Raw genomic sequence first — 14,756 nt, 5'->3', positions numbered from 1 at the left:
GAATCAACCCAAGGAAAAGTTTTAGAACGGATTACCTTGATGATCAATATCAAGAGTAGAGAAAACTTGTTTCTAAACTCGTGATTCGAATCACTCCACAAGAGGTATGATCAACACCGCTTGAATGATCCAAACATGCAAATTCTAAAGACACAAGAAATTGCACAAGAAATGGGAGATAAAGCTCTCAACCAAGCTAATGAGAAAACTCACTTTTCATTCAACTTCAAATTGTGTTTACAACAAGACATCTCAAGGCTATATATAGCCATCCTAGCAAGCCATATGAAAAGTCTTAAGCAAATGAAAAGACTTGTAACTTACAAGAAATGAAAATACTTGTAAATGAAAAGACATAACTTACAAGAAATGAAAAGGTCAAGAACATGGAAAGCCAACCAAAATAAGTGCAATCTCGTCCATAATGATGGATGTGAGTGTTTGACTTGGTTTTTGAATTGAATGAGTTGACTTTGACTTGTCTTGATGGAGTTGACTTTGACCTTGACCAAGTGGACTTTGACTTGCCTTAAAAACACTTAAAAATGCATAACTTGCACCAAATTGAAGTGCATAGTTCCAACTTCTTGCACATCTTCCTTTTTTTCTCTTGTCGAGTTCAAGAACGCTTGGACACGAAGTAGCAAAGCTTGTTGAAGTTTCCTAGCTCTCGATCTTGTAATCGGTCCATGAGGCATAACAAAGGTAGCTTCTTGGTTCATATCATCCTCCCCATCTTCAGAAGGATTCGTCCTCGAATCTATAGGATCTCCTTGCAATGCAACCTTGTACTCAGCATCTTGAGCTCGTTCAAACAGGTTGATAAGATAATAAATTTGTATGATAAACTTGTAATTGCTTGTAGTAAAGAAAAACCTTGCAGTCTTTTTCCAAATTCCTGGTTTAAATCCCCAATACACTGGACCATGAGTCCATGGTATTTGATTTTCCAAGGGCAATGAAGCAATGAGTGAATGTTGCTTCTGAGTGTTGCCGAGGTCTGCATTTTGCAGTTGCGTGCTTTTCTTACTCTCCCCAAGTTGCACAGTATTTGTAATCTCGTGCGCTTTCTCAATAAGTACCTCCTCTGTGGTTGTGTACTCATCACGCGTCAAAACCTCAACATGCACATCTTCTTCAGCATCATAAATAACAACATCAATATTACAATCTTCTTGTTGGGCATGCATAACAGTCTCAACATTCGTATCGTCAACGGCATCTTGATTCTATCCCTCATTTAGAATGTGTTGATGATTTTCCTCTTGAGGCATAGGACAATCATTCTCTTTTTTATCCGATTTTGTAGCATGCCTCCTCATGTCTTCGTATAGCATTTTGAACTCTTGGCACAATTCATTGAGGTCATTTATGTTTTTGCGAATCCCGGCCAGTTCCTTCGTATATGGATCGTCGCCATGGTGGTTATCATATTGTCTTCGACTATGGTGGAACTTCGATTTCTGTGAACGTCCAGTGTGAAACATGGCTGCAAAACAAAGTTAAAGTAACAAAGAAAAATGGACCTCACAAGCACTCCCTTACTATTCCACTCGTTAATGAAGTTTACTCGTGTTTAACACTCAACACTCAACACTCAAAATAATGTATCACTCCCTTTCAATCTCTCTCTCACGACTTAGTTCACTCTTACACACATCAAACAAATTGGTAAGTGAGTAGCAAAGTCAAAGAGCAATGTGCATTTCAAGTGGTTTAGATAGCACATAAGAACTCATACAAGAGCGTGATTTTAGGAGTAGAATAACAACAAAGAAACAAGTGAATAAAAAAAAAGAATAATGGACACAATTAGAATGGAAGCTAGAAAGAAATGAAAGCAAAGTTAAACATATAGATGGTTTGGAATTAAACAACAATGAAGTGGCAAAATTAAGAATGAGAATTCAATGCAAGACTAGTAAATGAATAGAAAGTGTAACCATAATATTAAATAGCTAATGGCTAGTTTTAAAAACCAAAGTATGGATTAAACATGCTGAAGTAAAATCGAACATGAAGGTGTAAATAACAAAATAAGAACAAAAGAAATCATAATCTCAGTTTTTTTTTAATTTTTTCTTGACAGATTTACGAAATTGAATGATTTCACCTTGAAAAAAACTGATTTAGAAGATATTAAAGAAGACAGAGTTTTAGACAAGAACGAGATCTAGAAAAACGTAGAAGACTAAAAGATCAAAAGATGTACGCAAATATAATTCTTTTTTCTTTTTTTTTGTGACTGATGGAATGGAAAGAACAAAACAAAACAAAAAAATTCAAAGATAGATTGTACAGAAACGCAAAGGAAACATATATCCGATCCTGAGCCTAAAGCTCTGATACCAAAATGTTAAGAAACCCTTGAGAGTTGGATCTAAGAACCTTGCTAACGAACAAGACCCATAGAACTCAATCCCAAAAACCCCGAAAACAAGTATGGAATCAACCCAAGGAAAAGTTTTAGAACGGATTACCTTGATGATCAATATCAAGAGTAGAGAAAACTTGTTTCTAAACTCGTGATTCGAATCACTCCACGAGAGGTATGATCAACACCGCTTGAATGATCCTAACATGCAAATTCTAAAGATACAAGAAATTGCACAAGAAATGGGAGATAAAGCTCTCAACCAAGCTAATGAGAAAACTCACTTTTCATTCAACTTCAAATTGTGTTTACAACAAGACATCTCAAGGCTATATATAGCCATCCTAGCAAGCCATATGAAAAGTCTTAAGCAAATGAAAAGACTTGTAACTTACAAGAAATGAAAATACTTGTAAATGAAAAGACATAACTTACAAGAAATGAAAAGGTCAAGAACATGGAAAGCCAACCAAAATAAGTGCATTCTCGTCCATAATGATGGATGTGAGTGTTTGACTTGGTTTTTGAATTGAATGAGTTGACTTTGACTTGTCTTGATGGAGTTGACTTTGACCTTGACCAAGTGGACTTTGACTTGCCTTAAAAACACTTAAAAATGCATAACTTGCACCAAATTGAAGTGCATAGTTCCAACTTCTTGCACATCTTCCTTTTTTTCTCTTGTCGAGTTCAAGAACGCTTGGACACGAAGTAGCAAAGCTTGTTGAAGTTTCCTAGCTCTCGATCTTGTAATCGGTCCATGAGGCATAACAAAGGTAGCTTCTTGGTTCATATCATTTGGTGTTGCTTCTTTCAAATCTTGCTTTAGGTTTGATGTTAAACCGATTCATTGGATTAGTCTCGATCAAGCTAATTCTGGAGTGAGTCGTCTTAGGATCTAGGAGTGTCTATCGTAGATTCTAAGTCCGATCTAAGAGTGATTCATCTTCTAACCTTACTCTTGGTTGGAATCATTCGGTAAGTTAGTCATTTTTGTGAATGTTTGCAAGGATCCTAGAAGGACCTCTAGCTTTGTAAACACGAGCAACCTTGGCGCTTATCATTTGGTATCAGAGCATTGGTCGACATCCTTTGGGCGGTTCTAGAGGTGAAATATCTTTACTTTATTTAATTTTATTTTTCTGTTATTTTCCTTTTTCGAAAGTAGTTTCTTACAAAGTGTAACAAGACATAACTTGTCTTGAAATTCTTGTATTTTGCTCTCGGATCATTAGCAAAGAAAAAAAATATTAGAAGCAAAAGAAAAAAAAAGGAAAAAAAAACAGAAGCAAAAGAAAGAAAAAACAGTAGCAAAAAGAAACAAAAACAGTAGCAAAAAGAAAGAAAACCGTAGAAAAAAAAAAGCATTCGAAGATCCGAGGCACACGAAAGGTTCTTTTCATTATGTTGTGTTTTGTTTAAATTATCAAGTTGTTTATCCTAAGATTGAGTTTCTGTAGTCTTAGTTTGTGAGAGTTGATCATTGAATTAGTTATATCAAGCTTTAAGCAAGATTGCACCAAAATTCAAGCCAACCCTTACATCTTTGACCTAGTACCAAAAGCCTACCCTTGAGTGATAAACACGAGTGTCCTTGAGTGAAATCTTGGTGAGAAGAGTGGTAAGGTCCTTATTATCATTATTATTGTTTCTAACAAAATGGCACAGGATGGAGTACCACAAGTACCGCAAGATCCTAACATGGTGATTCTTCTAGCAATTCAAGGAATGATGGAAATGATGATGGAAGATAGACAAGAAAGGAGAGCGCAACAACAAAGAGAAGAACGAGCCTTACAAGAAGATGATGCGTTTGACCTTGCTGAACAAGAAAGACAAGTTGGAGGAAGAAGAAATGGGAGAGGAAGAGGACGAAATAACTTTGCCAACGTCATGCAACCTAGAAGATTGGAAAGATTAAATGAAAATAGGCATGGCGGAGTTAAACTCAAAATTCCACCATTTAGTGGAACGGCAGACCCCGATGCTTACTTGCGATGGGAAAGGAAGATAGAACGTGTATTTCATTGCTCTACATATAGTGAAAATAAGAAGATGAGACTTGTCATTGCCGAATTCATTAATCATGCTAATGATTGGTATCAACATCTCAAATCCGAGAAAAGAAGGAAAGATGAGGATCAAATAGAAACTTGGGAAAAACTCAAAGAAGCCATGAGAATGAGGTATGCTCCCAAACATTATAAAAATGATTTGAAAACTAAACTGCAAGCTTTGAGGCAGGGAACATAAAGTGTTGATGAGTATTATCAAGAGATGGTGATTTTAATGGAAAAAGCACACATTCGAGAAGAAGAGGAAGAAACCATGTCTAGATTCCTTGGAGGTTTGAATCTGGAAATTGTTCATCATATTGATAGAAATCCACCACCTTACTTGGAAGATATGTATCACCATGCTATCAAAATTGAAGATCAATTGAGGAAAGAAGAGGAGCATTCCAAATGGAATGAATTCATGCAACCAAAAGGGAAGTTTGGTGCTGTCAAAAGAGTGAAGGCCGAGAGCTCCAATGCCAAAAACAATGAAGTTCCAAAGGAGGTAAGGGAGAAGACTAATTCTCTTACATGTTGGAAGTGCAAAGGGTTTGGACACATGAGCAAAGAATGTGTCAATAAAGAAGTCATGGTGATAAGAAATGGTGTTGTTGATTCAAATGATGCTTGTGAGAAATATGATGCAAAATTTGAGGAAGATTCTAAAGAACATGTTGATGAATTTATTGAACAAGATCGCAAAGATTCTGATTTTGATAAAAGTGAGTTCAAAGAAAAGAGAGAAAGAGAAGAGTTAAGAGAAAGGAATTCAAAGGAGAAAGAAGAGGAAAATAGCAAGATCCAATCCATTTGTCAATATAATCTTATAGCATTGTTGCATAAGGACCCTTACTATCAAGCTCACATATTTTATCCTAGTCTTTCTACTTTTCTAAGATTTTTGCAGGAAGTTCCAACTTTTCAATTCAAGCATGATCGAATACAAGAAACAAAGGAAGCTATAAAGGAGCCAAGAAGAGTTATTCTATCATCTTCTCATGATCTTGAGATTGTCTTACAAGGTAAGTATAAAATATATCTTGATTTTAAAGATACTAACTTGCTTCCTTATTGTGTAGGTAACCATGGACATAAGAAACCTAAGGTGAAAGGCATTGTGGAAAACTACTTATCCAAGAATGTTTATAAAGAATTCCATGGTCGAGAAAGCAGAATGTTATGTTGGAGAATGCAAATGCAAAGTACCAAGTGGAGGAAAAATAAATCCGAGCACAATTTCAACAAACCAAGTGATTGGGTTTGGAAGCACTTTTTGGAAGGAACGAAGAATTTGTCCAAGTCCAAACATAAGAAGACTAAGAAGGATGATATTACATGAAGACTTCAAGATTGCACTTCAAGGAAGTCAAAAAGTGGTGTTAACTCAAAGAAGGCAAACAAGAAAGGGCCATAGAAATTTTCAAGAAGAAAGAAGTGACATGTCCAACGAAGAAAATCATAAATCTTCAAGCTCCAATATACAACTCACAAGGTAAGGAACAAGTTGTTAAGGCTTATCATTGGACTAACTTGATTCGTTTTGATGAAGGAAATGAAAACCTTGATTTGAGGACAAATCCTTTTAAAGAAAGAGGGGATGATACGAATCCATTTGTGACCAATTACATATATCAAAGGAGCAATTATTACAAGAAAGGCAAGGAAGATTCAAGAGGCTTTCACACTGCACCTTCAAAAGCTTGTTAATGCACAAGAACCAACAAAGAGTTTTGAGCCCGAATTTATTCATAATGATACTTCAATGAGTCAAGAAGAGAATGGAGCAAAGATGGCACGGGAAAAGTTGTCTATTTTGAGAGATGGCACGGAGGACAAAAAAAGTGTGCAGATTCGTGAACTGGTGCCTTTGCAGATTGCACCTCTTTGGAGTTTGTGAAGTCAAAAGTTGTCAAACCATATCCAAATGTGAAGCGCCTCCTACAGCACATAGATAAGACCATTTGAAGCATGACTACGTTTTCTGATCCGCATTTAAGTGTCTAGAATGATGTGCAATCAAGTTTTGATTTGTATGTCTTATTTTCTACAATTTGCATTAAGTAGTATTTTGAAAAACTTTTGGTGTTCTTATGTTGAACGACCATTTGACCTATTTAAAGGCTTGTAATGCTCTTGTTATGGATAACTTAAGATTAAAACATATTGAAATTCAAAAACTTTTGTTCCTTAACACTTTCGGTGTTGCTTCTTTCAAATCTTGCTTTAGGTTTGATGTTAAACCGATTCATTGGATTAGTCTCGATCAAGCTAATTCTGGAGTGAGTCGTCTTAGGATCTAGGAGTGTCTATCGTAGATTCTAAGTCCGATCTAAGAGTGATTCATCTTCTAACCTTACTCTTGGTTGGAATCATTCGGTAAGTTAGTCGTTTTTGTGAATGTTTGCAAGGATCCTAGAAGGACCTCTAGCTTTGTAAACACGAGCAACCTTGGCGCTTATCAGGAGATTCCACGAGTTTTAAGTTGGGTCTTATTAGTTTAATAGAGAGAGAAGTGAGTGAGAGAAATGACATAAATCTAAGAATGAGATCTACAAGATATTTGAAGATTTCAAAATTCTGAAAAAGAAATCTGACAAAACAATAAGGTTGTGTTTGGGAAAATCACTTTCCTTTTGCCATTGTCAAAATCATTTCCCTTTTCATTGATCATGTTTGATAAATTAAAAAAATTGATTTTAGGAAAGCTTAAAATCACTTTAAATTAATTTTTAAGGTATCACTTAGATGGTAATTTTGGAAAATCAATTATACTTAAATCTATTTTTTCAAAATCACTCATTCTACCGTCACTCCCAAATACACTTTAAATCTTCTCCTATTCTCTTTAAGGCAAAGTTTAATAAGGTTTTTTTTGTGTTTTCTTAACAGGTTAGAAATGTAATTTCGCGTGGTTATTGTCCGAAGAGCCATCTTTTTATTTTCTCCTCTTAGTCGTAAATCACACATTTCGTGATTTTCTCCCTCTCATCTACTCATTGTCGCCACACAACACCCCTCCCCACACCATTCTCCTCTGGTGAACAGCTTCTAGTCGACAACAACCATTTGGCCCAACAACTGTGATGACACGACGTTTTCATGTTCGTAGTGGCTCGGCCACCTGCGGAAACCCATGACATGCGATGATCCCTGTGAGAGATGAATCATGGTGGTTTCTAACGGTAGACACATGAACAACAACCCTGACAGCGACAAACCTCTCCAACGATTTTTCCCTCCGGTAATGACACCTTCTAGCCTAGATCCACAATCATTTGGGTCTTAACGCGTGATCCACAATAGCCTCAACATTCTTGTTTTCAACTCCCGCACCTGAAATCTGATTCCAAAATGGGTTTGATCTTAGACCCATGGGGCTAAACCCTTTTGACATCCAACGCACAATCCATTTTGGTAAGGGTGGTAGGAACCATATTTGATCCGACTTATTATTTATTTATTATTTAATTTGTTGACATAAAAAGAGAGAAATGTAATTGAAAAATTAAATTAAAAGTGTTGGTTTTTGTTTATAAAAAATAAGAGAAAAAAAAAGATTTGGCGTTTTTGCTTTTAAATTAAGAAACATAAATCGTAAGGAAAGGAATAATAACACTAAATATAAGGCATTGTGAATTCCGGTTCAGTCTCTCCTCCTAAAAAAACCAAATCTCTCTCTAACTCTCAACCGTTTCAACTCTCTCTCTTAAAACTGGCAGCCCGTGACAGCAGTGCAACCCGGCGGCTCACGATCCGGCAGCCCGTGACAGCAGTGCAACCCGGCGGCGGCGAGATCCAGATCCGACGGACCCGACAGCGCGCGACCCCGATGCCCAACACCATGGCCCACGGCAATCTACTCTTTTGGCGGTGACAGATCCGTAGCAGACCCACACTCCTACACGAGAGGCGGCGGCGGTAGCAGATCTTGGCGGCGGCAGCAGAGTTTCCCACGATTCGGCGGCCCAGGGCGGCACGTTTCACTCCTCCGGCGATCCACGGCCCTGCGTGACGACCCCAACATCCTCACTGTCGGCACTATCTCCTTCGGTGACCCTCGACGATCCGACCCATTGTTTCAGCGGCCGATCCAAGATCGAGGTCAAACTCCAGCGAATAGATCCACTGCATTTCCGAAATTGGTGAGTAAGGTGGGTAAATTTTCTGTTTCATAAGTTGGTATATTCTGAATCTTTGAGGATTCTTGGACTTTTTTTTTTTTTTATAAATTGTATATTCTTAATTTTGTGGTTATTTTGGATTGTTAATATTCTGAATTTATGTAGGTATTCTAGTTTGTTTATGTTCTGAAAATATTTTATGGATATTTGGACTGAATAGGTTATGATATATGGATTATTTGTGGTCCAGTAATCGATTTGTATGGGGTGGGGTTATGAAAATTTGTTGTTATACTTGAGTGTTTCTTACGAGGTTTTGATTATGAAATTTTATGGGTATTTTAAGTCTATGATTATGAAACAGGGTGATTATTTTAGTTTGTGTTTCTGAAATTTTGTTGGTATCTGTGAGGCGTGAGCATTTGGTATGCTTGAAGTTTACGATGGGATGTTTTGAATATGCCTTCATATCTTTTGAAGAGATTGGAAAGATAACTCTCCTATATTCTTGAAGTGACATGTTTTTCTAATGGTCATTGTGCCACCCATAATTGTTAATTTATGTTTCATATTGAGATGTGAATTATTAAAACATGAGATATTTAAAATAAAACCAAAAAATATATTCTCCTAGACCAATAAAACGATAGGATAATTTAAGATAAAATTTGGTAACCATTTTCCAACAAGTGTTGTAGAGTACTAATAGCTTCCCTACACATACACTCAATCGACTCCCGATCGAAAATATGTTTTAGTAGACCAATTTTTTTTTTAAGGTGACTAATCATATCTCATAGATGGTTGGTGACGACTCCAAATATTTTCTCTTGAAAGAAACTCTGTAGGAGATGACATTGGCTGCTCCGCTTCACGATGACGTTGTGACAAGGATTAGTGGGTAAACAACCTTTTCTTGAACACCCGTTCGGATTCAATTTCAAAAGTTGAGATTGATTTTTAACATTCTAGAATTTTTCTATTGCCTAGGAAATGAACCAATTCAAGAGCTAGGAGCATTAGGCACATTGTAAGTAGGTCGGGGGTGTGTGTGTGTGTTGTATACTTATGGACTTATATGTTCTCTTTATTTCTTTCGGATTAAAAACTCGATTTTCTATTTATGATTGTGGTGACCTAAATGGTGGATTAATCTTATTTGATCTTATTAATAGCCATGCAACTTGAGATCGTTCAACTTTGTAGATAGGATTGGTGGTTTAGAGTGGAGCCATTCTATGTGTATGTGCATTAGGTCCTAGAGAGGAAAATTGAGATTTAGTAGAGTTTTTTTTTTCTTTTGATATCCGTGAGTCTCCACATAGTCTACGCCATTCCTTCTTTTCTCTTCTGATCCCATAGTTCGTTCCTAGTTCTTTTGGCCATTCCTCTTTAGACATCGAATTTGCAACTACTCTTGCCTAGAGTGCTGACAAAACAGGTGCTCAGGAGCCTTTTTCTTATGTTTTCTTTCTTCAGAGGCAAAACCTAGATTCCTATCTCTGTTAGCCACATTTCAAAGTTTCTCTAATCCCTACGTCTAACTCATGCCCTGCCTTCTGTTTTGTTTTGTTTCATTTCGTATTTTCACTTTGTATAGAAACATGGTAGGATATGCATAAGGTCTTCTTAACATCATCCATTCCTAACATACAAAATAGTTAAAGCATTAGGGCATGGGTGGTGGTTGTTATGTGAGAAATTATTCACTCTATCAAAAATAAATTCAAAGAAGGAAAAAAAAAGGTATATTTGCTTGCATTTTTGGTCTCTAATTAGTTCACGCTCGAGGTTGTAATTACGACTGTATGTTATAATTAAAGTTATTACTTAGAAGGTGTCGTGGTGAAAGGTTTATGTAGCTCTCCCTGATAAGAAAACAATAGCCAATTGGATCTAAGAACCCTTATGGTTATGCAAACCCCTAGATCATAAATGCTAAAACCCCCAAATCAAGATGATGTCAACCCAAGGAAGAAGTTAGAACGGATTTACCTTGATGATCAATATCAAGAGTAGAGAAAACTTGTTTCTAAACTCAAGATTCGAACCACTCTACAAGATAGCTTGATCAAGGCTACTTGAATGATTCTAGCATGCAAATCTAACACCCAAGAATTGCAAAGAAAAACAAGCTCTAGGCTTTTTGAAGCAAAATAGCAACTTTCATTCAATCTTTATAGCCTCCAAAACAACCCTTCAAGTAACCTAAAAGAATTGTAAAGGTTGTAATTCCCTACTACATCAATCCCATAACCACCACTAACTCAAATGTAACTTAAAACACATAAATGAAATGTTTAAAACTGAAAATACAATTAAACATGCTTTAAATCCGAGAATGAAACTCCTCCACCATAAAACCAAGTTGTAACCCTCTAAGAGTGAATAAACTGGATTTTGAACTACTTTGAAGTCTTGTTCATTTAATGCATCTTGAGTTTAACTTAGACTTCCATTAATGCAACTTGAGTTTGTAGTAAATGAAGTTGGACTTGTTCTTGACTTCATTCAATGCAACTTGAGGTTGCCATAAATGATACTAGAGTGCATTTAATGCAACTCCACTTTGTTGTCATCTTGGACATAGTATTCTCCAACAACTTCCTTTAAATCTTGAGGACTAAGACACTTTGGTTCATATCATCCTCCCTTTCTTCAAAAGTATTCGTCCTCGAATCAAAAGGATCTCCTACATCAAATGGACGGAAATCAGCAGCATTGAATATGTAATCTTTATCAAACTCGCCGTGTAGAGCACTCTTAAAATCATCAAATGTCAAGTGTATATCTCTACATGGGTTCCTCTTCAACTTCTTTCCAACGGAAAATCGATCCTTCCAATAGTGTCTCCAAACCCAATAAGCCGGTTTGAACATTGTATGCTTCTTGCCATGAATGAATTTAGAAACAAATTTGGACTTTTGCTTCTCAGGAGATGCTTCAGCCTTGTAAACCACATGTTGGCTGCCATTGTGTACTTTGGAAGCATTATTTGGTTCAATCTTCTCAATGAGTGTTCTAGCCTCCTGTAAAAACTCAAGGCAAACACTAGCCCAACATGGTTTAAGCTCTCCCGTTAGATAACAAACGCCTTTGTACAAAAGATCAAGAATGTTTTGTTTGGAAAATAAAACATAGTTGACATCACAAACTTTTTCAAACAAGCTTACATTCTTGGCTTTTCTCTCATTTTTCTCTTTAGGCCATAGACTAATCTCATGCTTTTCTCTCACACGAGATTTTTTTTCAAACAATTCACATGCTTTTGTCTCGACCTCATGCGCCTTTTTCCCTAACTCACACACAACATCATATGCTTCTTGAGGTGTAGGTGTTACAATAGTAGAAGTGTTACAATCAAACAATTCATTGCAATCTAGTTGCCTACTAAATAAAATACTATCAGCATGCATTGGCACTAGGTCACAAACTATGTCTTTTTGAATTTTATCACATTCTACCTCAACAATAGGCTTAGATTCAGTAGGTAAACTAACATTCTCTACAGATAAATGAATCTTTGAAATTGGTTTAGATTTAGTATACCTTGTAGACTTCCTTTGGAGATGTTTCTCAATCTGTATGACTATGCGCACCATCCCTTCTAAATCCTCATAAAATTGAAGATCCAGTCGTTCGGCAATCTCCTTCTTAAGTCCTCTTAAGAAACGTGCCATTGTAGCCTCCTCAGCCTCATAAATATCAAACTCCTCAAGCAACATTTGCATCTCCATATAGTAAGCCTCCACACTTTGCTTCCCTTGTCTCAAAGATTTCAACTTATGGAAACGATTAGGAACAAAATGCTCTCTCATTAAATGTTTAAGAACATACTATGAGTCTATTGGACGCTCAAGGTTCCTCCGCCTACTCAACATTAATTTATCCCACCAAGTAATTAAATAATCTCGAAGTTGAGTAACAATGAGTTTTACCTTTCTTCCATCACTTAAAGGATAATAATCAAAGACACGTTCAACTTGCCTTTCCCATTGAATGTATTCCTCCGGGTTTGTCCTACCATAGAACATAGGAAGTTTAGGCTTGATGCTTCCCAAGGTATGATCAACATTATGAACTCCTCTTAGATTTCTCTTTTGGACAGCATTGAAACATCCACCATATTCCCTTCCTTCAGCCTCCCAATACTCCTTGTGGTGTAGTGAATTATTACTCCTCTTTTGCTTTGGGTGTGTTGGTTGTCTTTCAATAGATTTGAGTCTCGAATCCAACCTTTGGAGCGTCTTTGTCAAATGCTCCATGTTGTGGAAAAACTTTGTAAAATTCTCTTGTTGAGACATGGCTGCAAAAGAAAACAAAGTAACAAAGAAAAACGGATCTCACAACCGCTCCCTCACGTGTTTACACTCGTAAAGGTATGGTCACTCGTGTTTTTACTCAAAACAACAACACTCTCAAGAAACTCACAATCTCACTCACATAAGCCAATGAACAAATTTTGCAACTCAAGTGGTTAGATATAACACACAAAGAAAACACTCAAATAACTTGATATAGGAGTAAATTCAAAACTCAAATTAGAAACAAGCTTAAGAAGAAAGTGACAGAATTGGAACATGATAATTAAGATGGAACAAGAAGTTCGAAAGACAAGAAAATGTAACTCTTGAACAATTAGGCTATTTTGAGAATTTATGGAGTTTAATTGAGCCTTGATAACAGATATGAGTTACACAAGAAAAATATCATGAGAATTGAAAAACAAATTGCTAGAAATTAATTGAGACAATTGTAACCGCCAAAAATTTAATGAGTAATGGTTAGTTGTGGAAATAAATCAAAACATAATTGATATGATTTATTACGAACAGCTAGATTAACAAAAATAGGCAATTTCAACGGCACAACTCAGATCTAGCATGATTTGGAAGTAAAAATGTAAAGAACAAAGAAGAACACATGCTCTGGGGTATAGCAGTTTTCCAGAACAGAATGTCAATTTTCGAACTTTTCACCCAGAAGCAAATTGAATCAGAAGATATAGAAGAAGACAAAGTTGTAGATAAGACAGAGATCTAAAAACTCATAGAAGACAATAAGACGAAACGAATAATGAAAATGATACTTTTTTTGTATTTTAGACACGTGGACAAAATGTAACGAGATGAACAATAAGAACAAAAATTTCAAAACAAAGAACAAGAAGAGCAATACAAAAACGGAAACATATATCCGATCTAGAGCCTAGTGCTTTGGTACCAAATGATAAGAAAACAATAGCCAATTGGATCTAAGAACCCCTATGGTTATGCAAACCCCTAGATCACAAATGCTAAAACCCCCAAATTGAGATGATGTCAACCTAAGGAAGAAGTTAGAACGGATTTACCTTGATGATCAATATCAAGAGTAGAGAAAACTTGTTTCTAAACTCAAGATTCGAACCACTCCACAAAATAGCTTGATCAAGGCTACTTGAATGATTCTAGCATGAAAATCTAACACTCAAGAATTGCAAAGAAAAACAAGCTCTAGGCTTTTTGAAGCAAAATAGCAACTTTCATTCAATCATCAAAATCTGTATTTGAAACAAGCTAGGCTATTTATAGCCTCCAAAACAACCCTAAAAGTAACCTAAAGGCATTTGAAAGGTTGTAACTCCCAATTACATGATGGCCATAACATCCACTAGCTAAAATGTAACTTAAAACACATAAATGAAATGTTTAAAACTGAAAATATAATAAAAATAGGTTTAAATCCGAGAATTGAAGTCTTGGTCACCCTTCAAAGTCTTTGTAACCTCCCAATTGTAAATGAAGCTTCACTTGAAGTGTAGTTCTATTAATTGATGTATGACTTGCAATAAATGAAGCTTGAGATGTACTTAAATTCATTGAATGCAACTTGAGTTCAACTTTGACTTCCATGAATGCATATTGAGTTCAACTTTGACTTCCATGAATCCAACTTGAGTTGGTCATAAATGAAACTAGAGTGCATTTAATGCAACTCCGATTTGTTGTCAACTTGGACATAGGATTCTCCAACATCTTCCTTAAATCCTTGAGCACTAAGATACTTTGGTTCATATCATCCTCCTCTTCTTCAAAAGGATTCGTCCCTACCGCTCCTGGATAAGCCTCTCAATCTCTGTTTTCTGTGCGTGCGGGTAGCGGTAGGGACGAACATTAACTGCTGGTTGGCCATCTTTCAGTTGGATTCAGTGGTCAATGGCAC

The 14,756-nt window shown here is 36.3% G+C and overlaps 1 protein-coding gene across 9 annotated transcripts in view; it reads left to right on the top strand.

The window, feature by feature from the left end:
* Positions 1-8,060: 8,060 nt before the first annotated feature.
* Positions 8,061-14,756, top strand: part of LOC111024129 (uncharacterized) — a 34,277-nt gene continuing 27,581 nt past the window's right edge. The window contains exons 1-3 of one of the 9 annotated variants that reach the window (XM_088117030.1): positions 8,062-8,573; positions 9,390-9,453; positions 9,543-9,582. The gene's annotated coding sequence lies outside the window, so the exon portion shown is untranslated. Of the gene's footprint in view, positions 8,583-9,352; positions 9,454-9,542; positions 9,583-14,756 lie in introns of all 9 variants that reach the window. The other 8 variants (XM_088117031.1, XM_088117028.1, XM_088117029.1 and 5 more) reach the window with 8 other exon arrangements.

Source organism: Momordica charantia, assembly GCF_013281855.1.
Source record: "Momordica charantia cultivar OHB3-1 chromosome 9 unlocalized genomic scaffold, Mcharantia_2.0 BLBB01000009.1, whole genome shotgun sequence".
Lineage (NCBI taxonomy): Eukaryota > Viridiplantae > Streptophyta > Magnoliopsida > Cucurbitales > Cucurbitaceae > Momordica > Momordica charantia.
This window is presented reverse-complemented; position numbering and strand designations above follow the sequence as displayed.